Source organism: Staurois parvus, unplaced genomic scaffold (assembly GCF_062004578.1).
Source record: "Staurois parvus isolate SC_StPar_1 unplaced genomic scaffold, SC_StPar_1.0 ptg000282l, whole genome shotgun sequence".
NCBI lineage: Eukaryota > Metazoa > Chordata > Amphibia > Anura > Ranidae > Staurois > Staurois parvus.
In genome coordinates this window covers 2,020,142-2,033,871 of record NW_028318078.1, presented here as the reverse complement: position 1 = coordinate 2,033,871, position 13,730 = coordinate 2,020,142, and the positions used below count along the sequence as shown (strand labels likewise).

Below are 13,730 nucleotides of genomic sequence, written 5' to 3'. Positions count from 1 at the left end.
ACACTTTCAGAAAGTAAGATTTATTACTAAAAGGTCAAAAGGGTGCAATAAAAATATTTACAGAAAAGATGTAGCGCATATATATATATATATATATATACACACACACACATATACACACAGAGAGCCATAACACAGCAAAGCGATAACAGAAGTTTAGAGGGATAAAGTACTTGCAGTCAGCCTTGGTTTAAGCAGCTTTCAAGTGTCAGAGCAAAAGGGTCCCTTATCTCCCAAAGTTGGTTCCGATATTAAAAGGGAGAAACTTCAACTCCACTCAGCTTAGCTTAGCTCCAAGCATAACAGCCTTTTTCTAGGAACTCAGCAGGGTGTCTGCTTAAAGCAGAGAACCAATTGCCTCATTTGGGGAGGGGTGTTGTAGGCAGGGTGCTCAGGCTATGACCAAATCCCTCTAAAATTATACTATGGTCAATAACGTTTCCTAGGTACATGTAACATTCTATCCACGGGTAGATTAATATGCAGGCACATCTGCTAAACGTCTAGATATGAAATATGACATACCTGGGGGGGGGATGGTTGAGGAGATATCATTTTTTGCTCTCCTGTAGATGTCAGGGGATGTAATATATCAGACGACTTGTATTAAAGTGACCGGTCTGAATATATGCCTGGTTTTTATGTAAGTCTTTCATATTCCAAGATAGGAAATCATAGGGGAAAATGGATTTTTGAATGTGATGTCTGCTTTATGGCTTATCTGGAATGTCTTGAAGCTCAGTGAGGGACTTGGTTTATGGCTTTACGATATCCCAGACTGAGTAGTTAACAGACATCTAGGCACCACTCGGTTGGAATTTTATAGCCCTGGAGCTCTCCCAGTGAGCCTTGACTTGCCTGTGACCTCTGCCTTATCCAGACCACATGTCACTCAACAGAGAGGGAGGGGGGATGTGGAGGAGCTGATTTGGGAATAGAAAATGATAGAAGATGGAGGCCTTTGCCAAAATGGAGGTCCGCATCCATCTCTGTGTGCACGTTTGCTACAACGCCTATCACACCTCCAAATTGAAATGTATCACTTCCATCAGCTCATTCCCCACAGTTACAACCTTTTGTACCACTTGTCCCACCCTATTAGATTGTAAGCTCTTATGAGTAGGGCCCTCTTAATCCTCTTGTTTTGATTGTATTTTATCTGTAGTGTCTCCCTTTATATTGTAAAGCGCTGCACAAACTGTTGGAGTTATATAAGTCCTATATAATAATATTTTATGCAGGATCTTTCTGCCAGCAAGATCCCGTGTAGATCTTGTTAAAAACAATTACAGCCATGTTCATGAGCTGTTGTTGTTTTGGGCAGCAGTTAAGACAATCTCCTGAGAACTAGAAAAAATACAAATTAGGGGAACCATGTTAAAGTGACTCTAAACTGGTTTATAAAAAAAATCAATTCATGTATGTTTTCTTAACTCAAAAATGTGCATTCTAATTATTACTGTTAAGAGGGTGGCTATGTTCATTCTCCATGGTCCCATTGTATGTAGAAATGCAGCCACCCTCTTGCTCACTCCTGAGATGGACTATGTAGTGCACATGTATTGTTGCAAACAAACAAAAGTGAAGAGAAAAGGAGAGGTTCAGGGGTTCATAGAGGACATATCAAAGATGCAAAACCACAGTAGGGAACAATTTAATAAAAAATCACAGGGCCATTAAGTAGTGGATATGTATGGATTAATTTGGCGCATAAGGATATCCTTTAGTGTCACTATAAAGTTGAATTCTAGCTTTGAGGGGTTTTAATGATATCTTTGTCCCTGTTGGCAGAAGTCCATTTAGACTACAAGGGCTGCTAAGAATCAGTAAAAAATTGTTAGGCCTGAGGTTTTACCACACACCTAAACAAGGACATAAATCCATTCAGGGCTGTAGATGTGCTGCAACACTTTGCGGCAACAGCGAAGATGAAACTGCTGTCGCTTTGGGCAGGCAGTACAGCCACCAAACGTGACCTATTCAATTTAAAGGGGCTGCTGCACAACCTCATGCAGTGCTCATAGTTAAAGCTTGGTGGTTTGGACTTTTGCGGGTTGAACAGGCGGTGAGAAGGTGTTGCCACACATCTGAACAGTCCCCAAGGCTGCATTTGCACCTAGTGATTTGGAATTGCAGGAAGAATCTGTGTGTTTCTGCCTCTATTTCCAAATCACTCTAAAATCATGGAAAGGCACACAGTTGGGTGCCATTCAGTCTTACTGGCACCTTAAACATGCTGCGATCATATGGTAATTGCAGCAAAACGTGAATGCAAAAATAAGGTGAAGCTTGTTGTCCCAAAAAGGTGCAGGAGCTTCTGTGGCACAATAAACGAGAATGGGCTGCCCTATGCTCCACATGCAGAATTCCGTGTAAATTGCACTAAATAGTTGTGAGTGAGAACGAGAGTATGTGAACAGGGCCCCACTGAAAGTACTAAGCCAAAAAAAAGGGGGGGGGGGAAGATATATTATGATACACATGTAGTTAACTTGCAGGACAAAATCTATAACCACCCCTTACAACCTGAAAAAAAAATTGGCTCATGCAGTAGATTTAAAAAAATAACTTAAAATTAGGTTTTACGGCCTTTTCAAAGAAATGCATAGAACTTAAAGGAGAATGCTGATCCAGGCTTTTACTAGATTACCGTTGGAGGTCGGGAAACAAAAGTAAGAAGGATCAGATACAGAATATCCTCTCATTTCCCTGTGATATCCACAATCATTTTTATTATATGCACTTTTAGAGTGGTACCCCCATTGATTTCTATATGGACCTGTACCACGCTGTTTTTGTAAAGTATTTTGTGTGACTATACATACATCATACAATAACTTGCCTGTGAAGGTACGTTGTATCCTATTTGGAAAGATTTACAGAACAGAATCCCTTACGGAAGCTGCCAGCTGCCCAGGATGTGGAGGCTGCCAGAGAAACTGAAATGGTTGATTTGTTATTCATCCGAGATAGACAAAACTTATAAATGGCACACGTTATTAAATAAAATGTGTCAATACTTATCTACAATTGTAATATTTAAAGTGATAAACATGATCAAGCTTTTCATTATGTTTATTGGAGTTTTAAACCTGACGCGAGAGAGCTTTACATTGAGAGATTGTCACCATAGAAGTCAGGTGTACATTACCCAAATCAACTTAAATTCTGAATATTCAAATCTGAAAGCTGAGCATCTAGATTACCGGTACTTGGGAGAAAATTGAATGGCTTCTCATTGTTCCTATAGCTTGACAGGTGCACTCACTATACTACATCTTTTCTATCCTGCCTATGTATTATTATGTTAGCATTAGTAACAGTTGCTATGACTGTAAGAGAATGGCCAGATGTGCAGACAAGAAACCATTTTTGGCACAGCTCTATGAATAAACACAAACATTTGGTGGGCCACCTATGTTTGGATTAGTTTCATTAATGGAAAGGTGGAAGTCACCTTAGGGCAGTGGTGATCAATGTAAACATTTTGGAGGGCTTCAAGTGCGGCCTAAAATTTCCAGACTGCCACACAGTAGCAGTATATTTAAATTTGTGAGGTGCATTGTGTCAAGTTAGGCAGGCCAATTTCAAATTAATGAATGGTAATGCTCCAAAAATGTCAGTCATGCTGCGTGTTTTGCTATGCACACCGAAGAGAAAGTGGGGGGTAATACAAGTCCTGTCATTGTTGGCATTAATAGTAATTCCCAGAATTTGTATCAGTGGCTGCAATAATAAACATCAGCATTGATGTCAGTGACTGCAACAATAAACCCCAGCATTGGTGTCAGTGACTACAATAGTGACCCCCAGCATTCGTGTCAGTGGCTGCAATTATAACCCCCGCATTAGTGTCAGTGGTCGCAATAATGACCCCAAGCATCGATGTCAGTGGCCGCAATAATGACCCCAAGCATTCGTGTTAGTGGCTGCAATAATAACCCCCAGCATTAGTGTCAGTGGCCGTAATAATGACCCCAAGCATTTGTGTCGGTGACTGCAATAATAAACCCCAGCATTAGTGTCAGTGGCTGCAGTAATAATCCCCCAGCATTCGTACTGGTAGCTGCAGTAATAACCCCCAGCATTGGTGTCAGTGGCTGCAGTAATAACCCCCAGCATTGGTGTCAGTGGCTGCAGTAAAACCTCCCAGCATTAGTGTTAGTGGCTGCAGTAATAACCCCCAGCATTGTCAGTGGCTGCAGTAATAACCCCCAGCATTAGTGTTAGTGGCTGTAGTAATAACCCCCAGCATTAGTGTCAGTGGCTGCATTAATAACCCCCAGCATTTGTGTCAGTGGCTGCAGTAATAACCCCCAGCATTTGTCAGTGGCTGCAGCAGCAACCCCCAGTATTTGTGTTAGTGGCTGCAGTAACAACCCCCAGCATTGGTGTCAGTGGCTGCAGTAACAACCCCCAGCATTGGTGTCAGTGGCTGCAGCAACAAGCCCCAGCATTGGTGTCAGTGGCTGCAGTAACAACCCCCAGCATTGGTGTCAGTGGCTGCAGTAACAACCCCCAGCATTGGTGTCAGTGGCTGCAGCAACAACCCCCAGCATTGGTGTCAGTGGCTGCAGTAACAACCCCCAGCATTGGTGTCAGTGGCTGCAGTAACAACCCCCAGCATTGGTGTCAGTGGCTGCAGTAACAACCCCCAGCATTGGTGTCAGTGGCTGCAGTAACAACCCCCAGCATTGGTGTCAGTGGCTGCAGTAACAACCCCCAGCATTGGTGTCAGTGGCTGCAGTAACAACCCCCAGCATTGGTGTCAGTGGCTACAGTAACAACCCCCAGCATTGGTGTCAGTGGCTGCAGTAACAACCCCCAGCATTGGTGTCAGTGGCTGCAGCAGCAACCCCCAGTATTTGTGTTAGTGGCTGCAGTAACAACCCCCAGCATTGGTGTCAGTGGCTGCAGTAACAACCCCCAGCATTGGTGTCAGTGGCTGCAGCAACAACCCCCAGCATTGGTGTCAGTGGCTGCAGTAACAACCCCCAGCATTGGTGTCAGTGGCTGCAGTAACAACCCCCAGCATTGGTGTCAGTGGCTGCAGTAACAACCCCCAGCATTGGTGTCAGTGGCTGCAGTAACAACCCCCAGCATTGGTGTCAGTGGCTGCAGTAACAACCCCCAGCATTGGTGTCAGTGGCTGCAGTAACAACCCCCAGCATTGGTGTCAGTGGCTACAGTAACAACCCCCAGCATTGGTGTCAGTGGCTACAGTAACAACCCCCAGCATTGGTGTCAGTGGCTGCAGTAACAACCCCCAGCATTGGTGTCAGTGGCTGCAGTAACAACCCCCAGCATTGGTGTCAGTGGCTGCAGTAACAACCCCCAGCATTGGTGTCAGTGGCTGCAGTAACAACCCCCAGCATTGGTGTCAGTGGCTGCAGTAAAACCTCCCAGCATTAGTGTTAGTGGCTGCAGTAATAACCCCCAGCATTGTCAGTGGCTGCAGTAATAACCCCCAGCATTAGTGTTAGTGGCTGTAGTAATAACCCCCAGCATTAGTGTCAGTGGCTGCATTAATAACCCCCAGCATTTGTGTCAGTGGCTGCAGTAGTAACCCCCCAGCATTTTTGTCAGTGGCTGCAGTAATAACCCCCAGCATTTGTCAGTGGCTGCAGCAGCAACCCCCAGTATTTGTGTCAGTGGCTGCATTAATAACCCCCAGCATTTGTGTCAGTGGCTGCAGTAGTAACCCCCCAGCATTTTTGTCAGTGGCTGCAGTAGTAACCCCCCAGCATTTTTGTCAGTGGCTGCAGTAATAACCCCCAGCATTGGTGTCAGTGGCTGCAGTAACAACCCCCAGCATTGGTGTCAGTGGCTGCAGTAACAACCCCCAGCATTGGTGTCAGTGGCTGCAGTAACAACCCCCAGCATTGGTGTCAGTGGCTGCAGTAACAATCCCCAGCATTGGTGTCAGTGGCTGCAATAACAACCCCCAGCATTGGTGTCAGTGGCTGCAATAACAACCCCCAGCATTGGTGTCAGTGGCTGCAGTAACAACCCCCAGCATTGGTGTCAGTGGCTGCAGTATTAACCCCCAACATTGGTACCAGTAGCTGTAGTAATAACCCCAGCATTGGTGTCAGTGGCTGCAGTAATAACCCCCAGCATTGGTGTCAGTGGCAGCAATAATAACCCAAATTATTTATTATAGATACTTGTATAGCGCTGTCAATTTACACAGCTCTGTACATATAGTGTACATTCATATCAGTTTCTAACCCTCAAGGCGCATACAATCTAAGATCCCTAAGTCACATTCATACACATACTAGGGCCAATTTGGACAGGAGCCAATTAACCTACCAGCATGTCTTTAGAATGTGGGAGGAAACCGGAGTACCCAGAGGAAACCCACGCAGACACGGAGAACATGCAAACTCCAGTGCCATAGTTGGGATTTGAATTAACCCCAGTGCTGCTAGATTGAAGTACTAACCACTTAGCCAGTCAATCCCCTCTTTATCTTGTATTGTGTTATGACTCTTTGTTGACGGTGCTAGAGGGAAGTCTTTATTCTATGGATGTGTTCATTTTAAGGCCCTATTTTATAGAACTTTTTAACACCAGGATTTTGCAAGCAAATGGGATTCTTCTTTTTGCCAAATTAACACAAAGTCTGAGTTTTCATTCTAAAAGGAATCTACAGCTTTGGTGAGCAAATTTGGGACCTGCAGAAATAGTGACTTGAATGACTGACGTGTTGGAGAATTGTTTGGATGGAATCCTATAGCATTCCCTTCAGCGGTACAGTACCTGACTTCAGACATGACAGACCAGCTCAGCTGCCACAATGAAGATGTAAAGCTTGTTTTGTTGATTAACAGGGTTTTATTAAAGAGGATTACAGGAGGGAAATGAATATGAGTTTGCAGTGAATTGTTGTGGCCACATTGTGGCTTGAAAGGGTTTAGCTGGTGGAGCAGGATATCATTTGAAGAGGTCAGCTGGGGATTGGATGAGGTTATTTATCATGATGTGTGGAGGCGATAAAGCTGACTTCTAGGTAGATATAAAACACATTTAATGCTGTTCGCTTTTAAAATAATTCAATTTATGTTTACATACATGTAGTATAAGGCTACGTTCACACTAGCGTTGTGTGCAGGCGGCAGAGAGGCGTTTGGGAAGCATTTTTACCGCTTCCCAAACGCCTCTGCCAATTCTGCACATTGCAGCACATGGTGCTGTTCTAACGGGAGCGTTAGCGTCGCGGCAAAACAGACACCTCTGGTCGAGTCGAGGCGTTGAAGCCTCCTATTCTAGTCTACGGTGCTGCTCCGAAAAGCCCGGCTGGCGTTTGCAGCACGGTTGCGGGGCGTTTGTGGAGCGGTAACACCATTCAAACTTCATTATAGGCGGATCGTTTTTAACGCTCGGCAAATGCCTAGCAACCTCCGCTAAACCGCGCATGCAGTGGATCGTTTGGCGAGCGTTAAAAACGCTCCGTAAACGCCGGACCAGCGCTTGCCAAATGCTATAGGGGAATTTGGCAAGCGTTGGTAAAACAGTCAAGTGTGAACGAGCCCTAAGTGCCTAAATCTATCTTGATATCAGCCTCTCTTTATCCCTAGCATGGCAGCACTCAGACTAGGAGAGGGAGGGGCGGCACTAGAATCCATTTTTTTCTTCTTGTACATGTGCTGAGGATCATGCCAAGAGGAGTGTGCAGAGCTCATGGCTTAATGTGTTGCTTCTCCTTCATTGTCCAATCGGTAGACTGCAGGAAGGGGGGTGACACCACAGATTTCTTAATGCCTTCAGAAAATGTGATGCCAGCCTTTTAGTCTTTGGCAGAGATTTGTAAAAAAAAAATTGTAAAAGTGGCTGAACCGAACTAAAAATCTTTGAGCTCAATTTAAGCCCCCGGTCACATTAGGTGCGATTTGGCATGCAATTTGTAAATCGTATGCCAAGTTGCACCCTATTGTCCGCTATTAGAGCGGTCATATCGGTGCAGTTCCAACTTGGTCGGAGCCGCACCAATTTCTACAGTAGTACATGTACTACTTTTGGTGTGATTTGCATAGACATCTGTGTCGGATGTCTTGCAAATCGCACCTCAAATCGGCATCTCACCCGATTTTGAAATCGTGCAACTTCACTGTAAGTCGCTCGATTTCAAAATCGGCTTTGATGTGACCGGGGTGTAAAGCCTCATTCACACATCCTATAAGGTCTGGACAGCTTACTCTTGCAGTTGCAATCACAAGTGGTTACAGACAGCTGTAGCCAGGATTGAGGCCTAAGTTAGCCAAATACACTTCAGGTCCATCAAAATGAAAGCAGCTGCATGGTGGGACCCAGAGAAGAACCACAGCTTCCCCATGGAGAGCAAAGGGTCTACTCTGCAGCTGCTAGCAGGAGACAGGATTTTCTACTCAGGATGTGGCTGCTTTAGAAAAAACAAAACTTTAAGGCTACATTTAGATGTGTCTAAACCTGCCGCTCCTCTGAAAAGTGATCTGCGTCCGGATTCACAGGGGGTGAGGAAGTGATACAATACCTCATTTTTGCAGAACAGTCATGCTGCACTTTTGCAATTTTGCATTTGCAGCACTTCCGTATTTGCTTGAATGGGTCGCGTTCGTCAGGCTTGCTGCCAGTTGATCCCACCATGTTGGATAGTTTTTGCTGCGTGTGTGAAACACCGTGATCGCAGCTTGTGCACACCCCTGTTTGTTGCCATTACAGCTTAAGGGGGGATGGTTGGGGAAGCTAAAAAATGCCCCACAACAGCTATGCTAAATGAGGCCTAAACACTTTTTAGTAGAATTATTAGAATTTTTACTGCTCCAAGCTTCGTATTTCCTTGAATTTGTGAATGCTTCAGGTGTCAGTCCAGGAGCCCATTCACAATGCATGCTTTCCAATCTAAGAAAACAAATGACCAAGCTCCAATGATGTAATTTGCTTGTTTAAAACTTTTTTTTTTAACCCAGCCAAACATACCCTTCCTGATGACCTCCCTCTGACATGTTTCACCTTTATGGGCCGAGAATCATTTCTCAATGACGAAGTCTTAAAGGTTGTAGCAGATGATGGCAGGTGGGGCGATCCTAAGGCATAAATGTCATTGTATGCTTGGCTGTCTCACAGAAGTTTTAATAATTTACATAGTCAGTGTGGGGCAGTTTTTCCATGAGTGATGAAATGCTTTTTGTTTTGAGTCCCCTGGAATAGCTCGTTTAAACTGAGTGTTCAATTGGGATTTCACATAAGAGAGCTCATGTGTTTGTAACTCATATGTATTTAGCATTTCTGTGGACTTTAGTTTTAATGATGTCTGCCTACAGTATAACTTTGATTTAGATATCATCGTGAAACTTTGTCATGTAAAAATGACCTCATCTAAAACCCTTCTCTTGTCTGACATTTTGGTGGATGTGGAAAACGTATCCATAGCCTCTGCGGGCTCCATTCCTTGTGTATTGAACCTCTCACCCTGAAATTCCTTGGCATAAGATAGTCAAGAGTTGAACATAGAACATGGCAGAAAATGTCATTTTTCACAGACCACTACTTTCCATTTTATATTGAAGTTGCCATATGAAGGAGGTATCCTGGTTTGACTATATCCTGTTTAATAATATTCAGTTTTGGAGAGTGTTTTTACTTTTATATGAACTAACAAACGCCTATTCATTTCAGAAATGTTGACCGCATTCCAGGCTAGATCTAACTAAGCTTAAAATGGCTCCTAACCACCTTCTGACTCCTATTCTAACTAGCCAGTAGAAGGAAGATGCATACACTTACCCGTTCTCTGGTCCTGTCAAGTGATCTGTCCAGTGGCCAGCTTCAGGACAGAGGAGAGCGTGGACAACAGATGGAATGCTTGGGCGGTGATGCTACGCATGGGCATACTTTGGGGCATGGCGCTGGGAGACGATCACATATCCGGATTGGAGTGTCCTGAGAATAGGTAAGTATAAGAATCTTCCTTCTACAAGGTAGTTAGATAAGGTGGGAGCAGTTTTAAGCTTAGTTAGGGCTCGTTCACACTTGACTTTATTTCTAACTCTTGCCAAACGCCCCTATAGTGTATGACAAGTGTTTAGGCCAGTGTTTCTCAACCTAGGGGTCGCGACCCCTTTGGGGGTCGAACGACCATTTCACAGGGGTTGCCTAAGACCATCGGAAAACACATATTTCCGATGGTCTTAAAAACCGAGACACCGCTCCTGTCTCAGGCGATCTGTGGGCGGGATGATATGCTGCCCCTGTAACCTGGCCACACCTCCGGGATCACTCAGCAGCTCCGCCTCCTCACCGCTGATTGGCCACCGGAACTGTAGCTCAGGAGAGGCACACAGGCGGCCAATCACCGGCGAATAGGTGGAGCTTGGAGAGGAGGAGCCGAGCGGCAGCGCGCGGAGATCAAAGAAGATCGAGGGAGCTGCAGGAGCGAGTGAAGAGAGAGGCCAGAGAAGGAAGACAGCTGACAGGTAAGTGCAAATTTTGCTGCTGCAGCCAGGTATGCTGGCTGTAGATGGGAGAGGGAGAGAGCGAGCCCAGGCTGGAGCAGGGGTCAGCAAGGTAAGTATCATTGGTGTCAGTGGAAGGGATAGTGCCCCATCATTTGTGTCACTAATACCAACGATGGGGCACTATTCCTCCCCCCACTGACACCAACAATGAGGCACTATTCCTCCCCCCACCGACACCAACGATGGGGCGCTATTCCTCCCCCCACCGACACCAACGATGGGGCGCTATTCCTCCCCCCACCGACACCAACGATGGGGCGCTATTCCTCCCCCCACCGACACCAACGATGGGGCGCTATTCCTCCCCCCACCGACACCAACGATGGGGCGCTATTCCTCCCCCCACCGACACCAACGATGGGGCGCTATTCCTCCCCCCACCGACACCAACGATGGGGCGCTATTCCTCCCCCCACCGACACCAACGATGGGGCGCTATTCCTCCCCCCACCGACACCAACGATGGGGCGCTATTCCTCCCCCCACCGACACCAACGATGGGGCGCTATTCCTCCCCCCACCGACACCAACGATGGGGCGCTATTCCTCCCCCCACCGACACCAACGATGGGGCGCTATTCCTCCCCCCACCGACACCAACGATGGGGCGCTATTCCTCCCCCCACCGACACCAACGATGGGGCGCTATTCCTCCCCCCACCGACACCAACGATGGGGCGCTATTCCTCCCCCCACCGACACCAACGATGGGGCGCTATTCCTCCCCCCACCGACACCAACGATGGGGCGCTATTCCTCCCCCCACCGACACCAACGATGGGGCGCTATTCCTCCCCCCACCGACACCAACGATGGGGCGCTATTCCTCCCCCCACCGACACCAACGATGGGGCGCTATTCCTCCCCCCACCGACACCAACGATGGGGCGCTATTCCTCCCCCCACCGACACCAACGATGGGGCGCTATTCCTCCCCCCACCGACACCAACGATGGGGCGCTATTCCTCCCCCCACCGACACCAACGATGGGGCGCTATTCCTCCCCCCACCGACACCCACGATGGGGCGCTATTCCTCCCCCCACCGACACCCACGATGGGGCGCTATTCCTCCCCCCACCGACACCCACGATGGGGCGCTATTCCTCCCCCCACCGACACCCACGATGGGGCGCTATTCCTCCCCCCACCGACACCCACGATGGGGCGCTATTCCTCCCCCCACCGACACCCACGATGGGGCGCTATTCCTCCCCCCACCGACACCCACGATGGGGCGCTATTCCTCCCCCCACCGACACCCACGATGGGGCGCTATTCCTCCCCCCACCGACACCCACGATGGGGCGCTATTCCTCCCCCCACCGACACCCACGATGGGGCGCTATTCCTCCCCCCACCGACACCCACGATGGGGCGCTATTCCTCCCCCCACCGACACCCACGATGGGGCGCTATTCCTCCCCCCACCGACACCCACGATGGGGCGCTATTCCTCCCCCCACCGACACCCACGATGGGGCGCTATTCCTCCCCCCACCGACACCCACGATGGGGCGCTATTCCTCCCCCCACCGACACCCACGATGGGGCGCTATTCCTCCCCCCACCGACACCCACGATGGGGCGCTATTCCTCCCCCCACCGACACCCACGATGGGGCGCTATTCCTCCCCCCACCGACACCCACGATGGGGCGCTATTCCTCCCCCCACCGACACCCACGATGGGGCGCTATTCCTCCCCCCACCGACACCCACGATGGGGCGCTATTCCTCCCCCCACCGACACCCACGATGGGGCGCTATTCCTCCCCCCACCGACACCCACGATGGGGCGCTATTCCTCCCCCCACCGACACCCACGATGGGGCGCTATTCCTCCCCCCACCGACACCCACGATGGGGCGCTATTCCTCCCCCCACCGACACCCACGATGGGGCGCTATTCCTCCCCCCACCGACACCCACGATGGGGCGCTATTCCTCCCCCCACCGACACCCACGATGGGGCGCTATTCCTCCCCCCACCGACACCCACGATGGGGCGCTATTCCTCCCCCCACCGACACCCACGATGGGGCGCTATTCCTCCCCCCACCGACACCCACGATGGGGCGCTATTCCTCCCCCCACCGACACCCACGATGGGGCGCTATTCCTCCCCCCACCGACACCCACGATGGGGCGCTATTCCTCCCCCCACCGACACCCACGATGGGGCGCTATTCCTCCCCCCACCGACACCCACGATGGGGCGCTATTCCTCCCCCCACCGACACCCACGATGGGGCGCTATTCCTCCCCCCACCGACACCCACGATGGGGCGCTATTCCTCCCCCCACCGACACCCACGATGGGGCGCTATTCCTCCCCCCACCGACACCCACGATGGGGCGCTATTCCTCCCCCCACCGACACCCACGATGGGGCGCTATTCCTCCCCCCACCGACACCCACGATGGGGCGCTATTCCTCCCCCCACCGACACCCACGATGGGGCGCTATTCCTCCCCCCACCGACACCCACGATGGGGCGCTATTCCTCCCCCCACCGACACCCACGATGGGGCGCTATTCCTCCCCCCACCGACACCCACGATGGGGCGCTATTCCTCCCCCCACCGACACCCACGATGGGGCGCTATTCCTCCCCCCACCGACACCCACGATGGGGCGCTATTCCTCCCCCCACCGACACCCACGATGGGGCGCTATTCCTCCCCCCACCGACACCCACGATGGGGCGCTATTCCTCCCCCCACCGACACCCACGATGGGGCGCTATTCCTCCCCCCACCGACACCCACGATGGGGCGCTATTCCTCCCCCCACCGACACCCACGATGGGGCGCTATTCCTCCCCCCACCGACACCCACGATGGGGCGCTATTCCTCCCCCCACCGACACCCACGATGGGGCGCTATTCCTCCCCCCACCGACACCCACGATGGGGCGCTATTCCTCCCCCCACGATGGGGCGCTATTCCTCCCCCCACGAGGGGGCGCTATTCCTCCCCCCACGAGGGGGCGCTATTCCTCCCCCCACGAGGGGGCGCTATTCCTCCCCCCACGAGGGGGCGCTATTCCTCCCCCCACGAGGGGGCGCTATTCCCCCCCCCCCACAGACACCCACGACCCCCCCACCGACACCCACGATGGGGCGCTATTCCCCCCCCCCCCACAGACACCCACGACCCCCCCACCGACACCCACGATGGGGCGCTATTCCCCCCCCCCCCACAGACACCCACGACCCCCCCACCGAC

General features: G+C 50.2%; 1 protein-coding gene across 2 annotated transcripts in view; it reads left to right on the top strand.

Moving 5' to 3' along the window:
• DCP1A (decapping mRNA 1A) overlaps positions 1–13,730 on the top strand; it is a 117,945-nt gene that overhangs the window by 62,559 nt on the left and 41,656 nt on the right. The window lies entirely within an intron of this gene.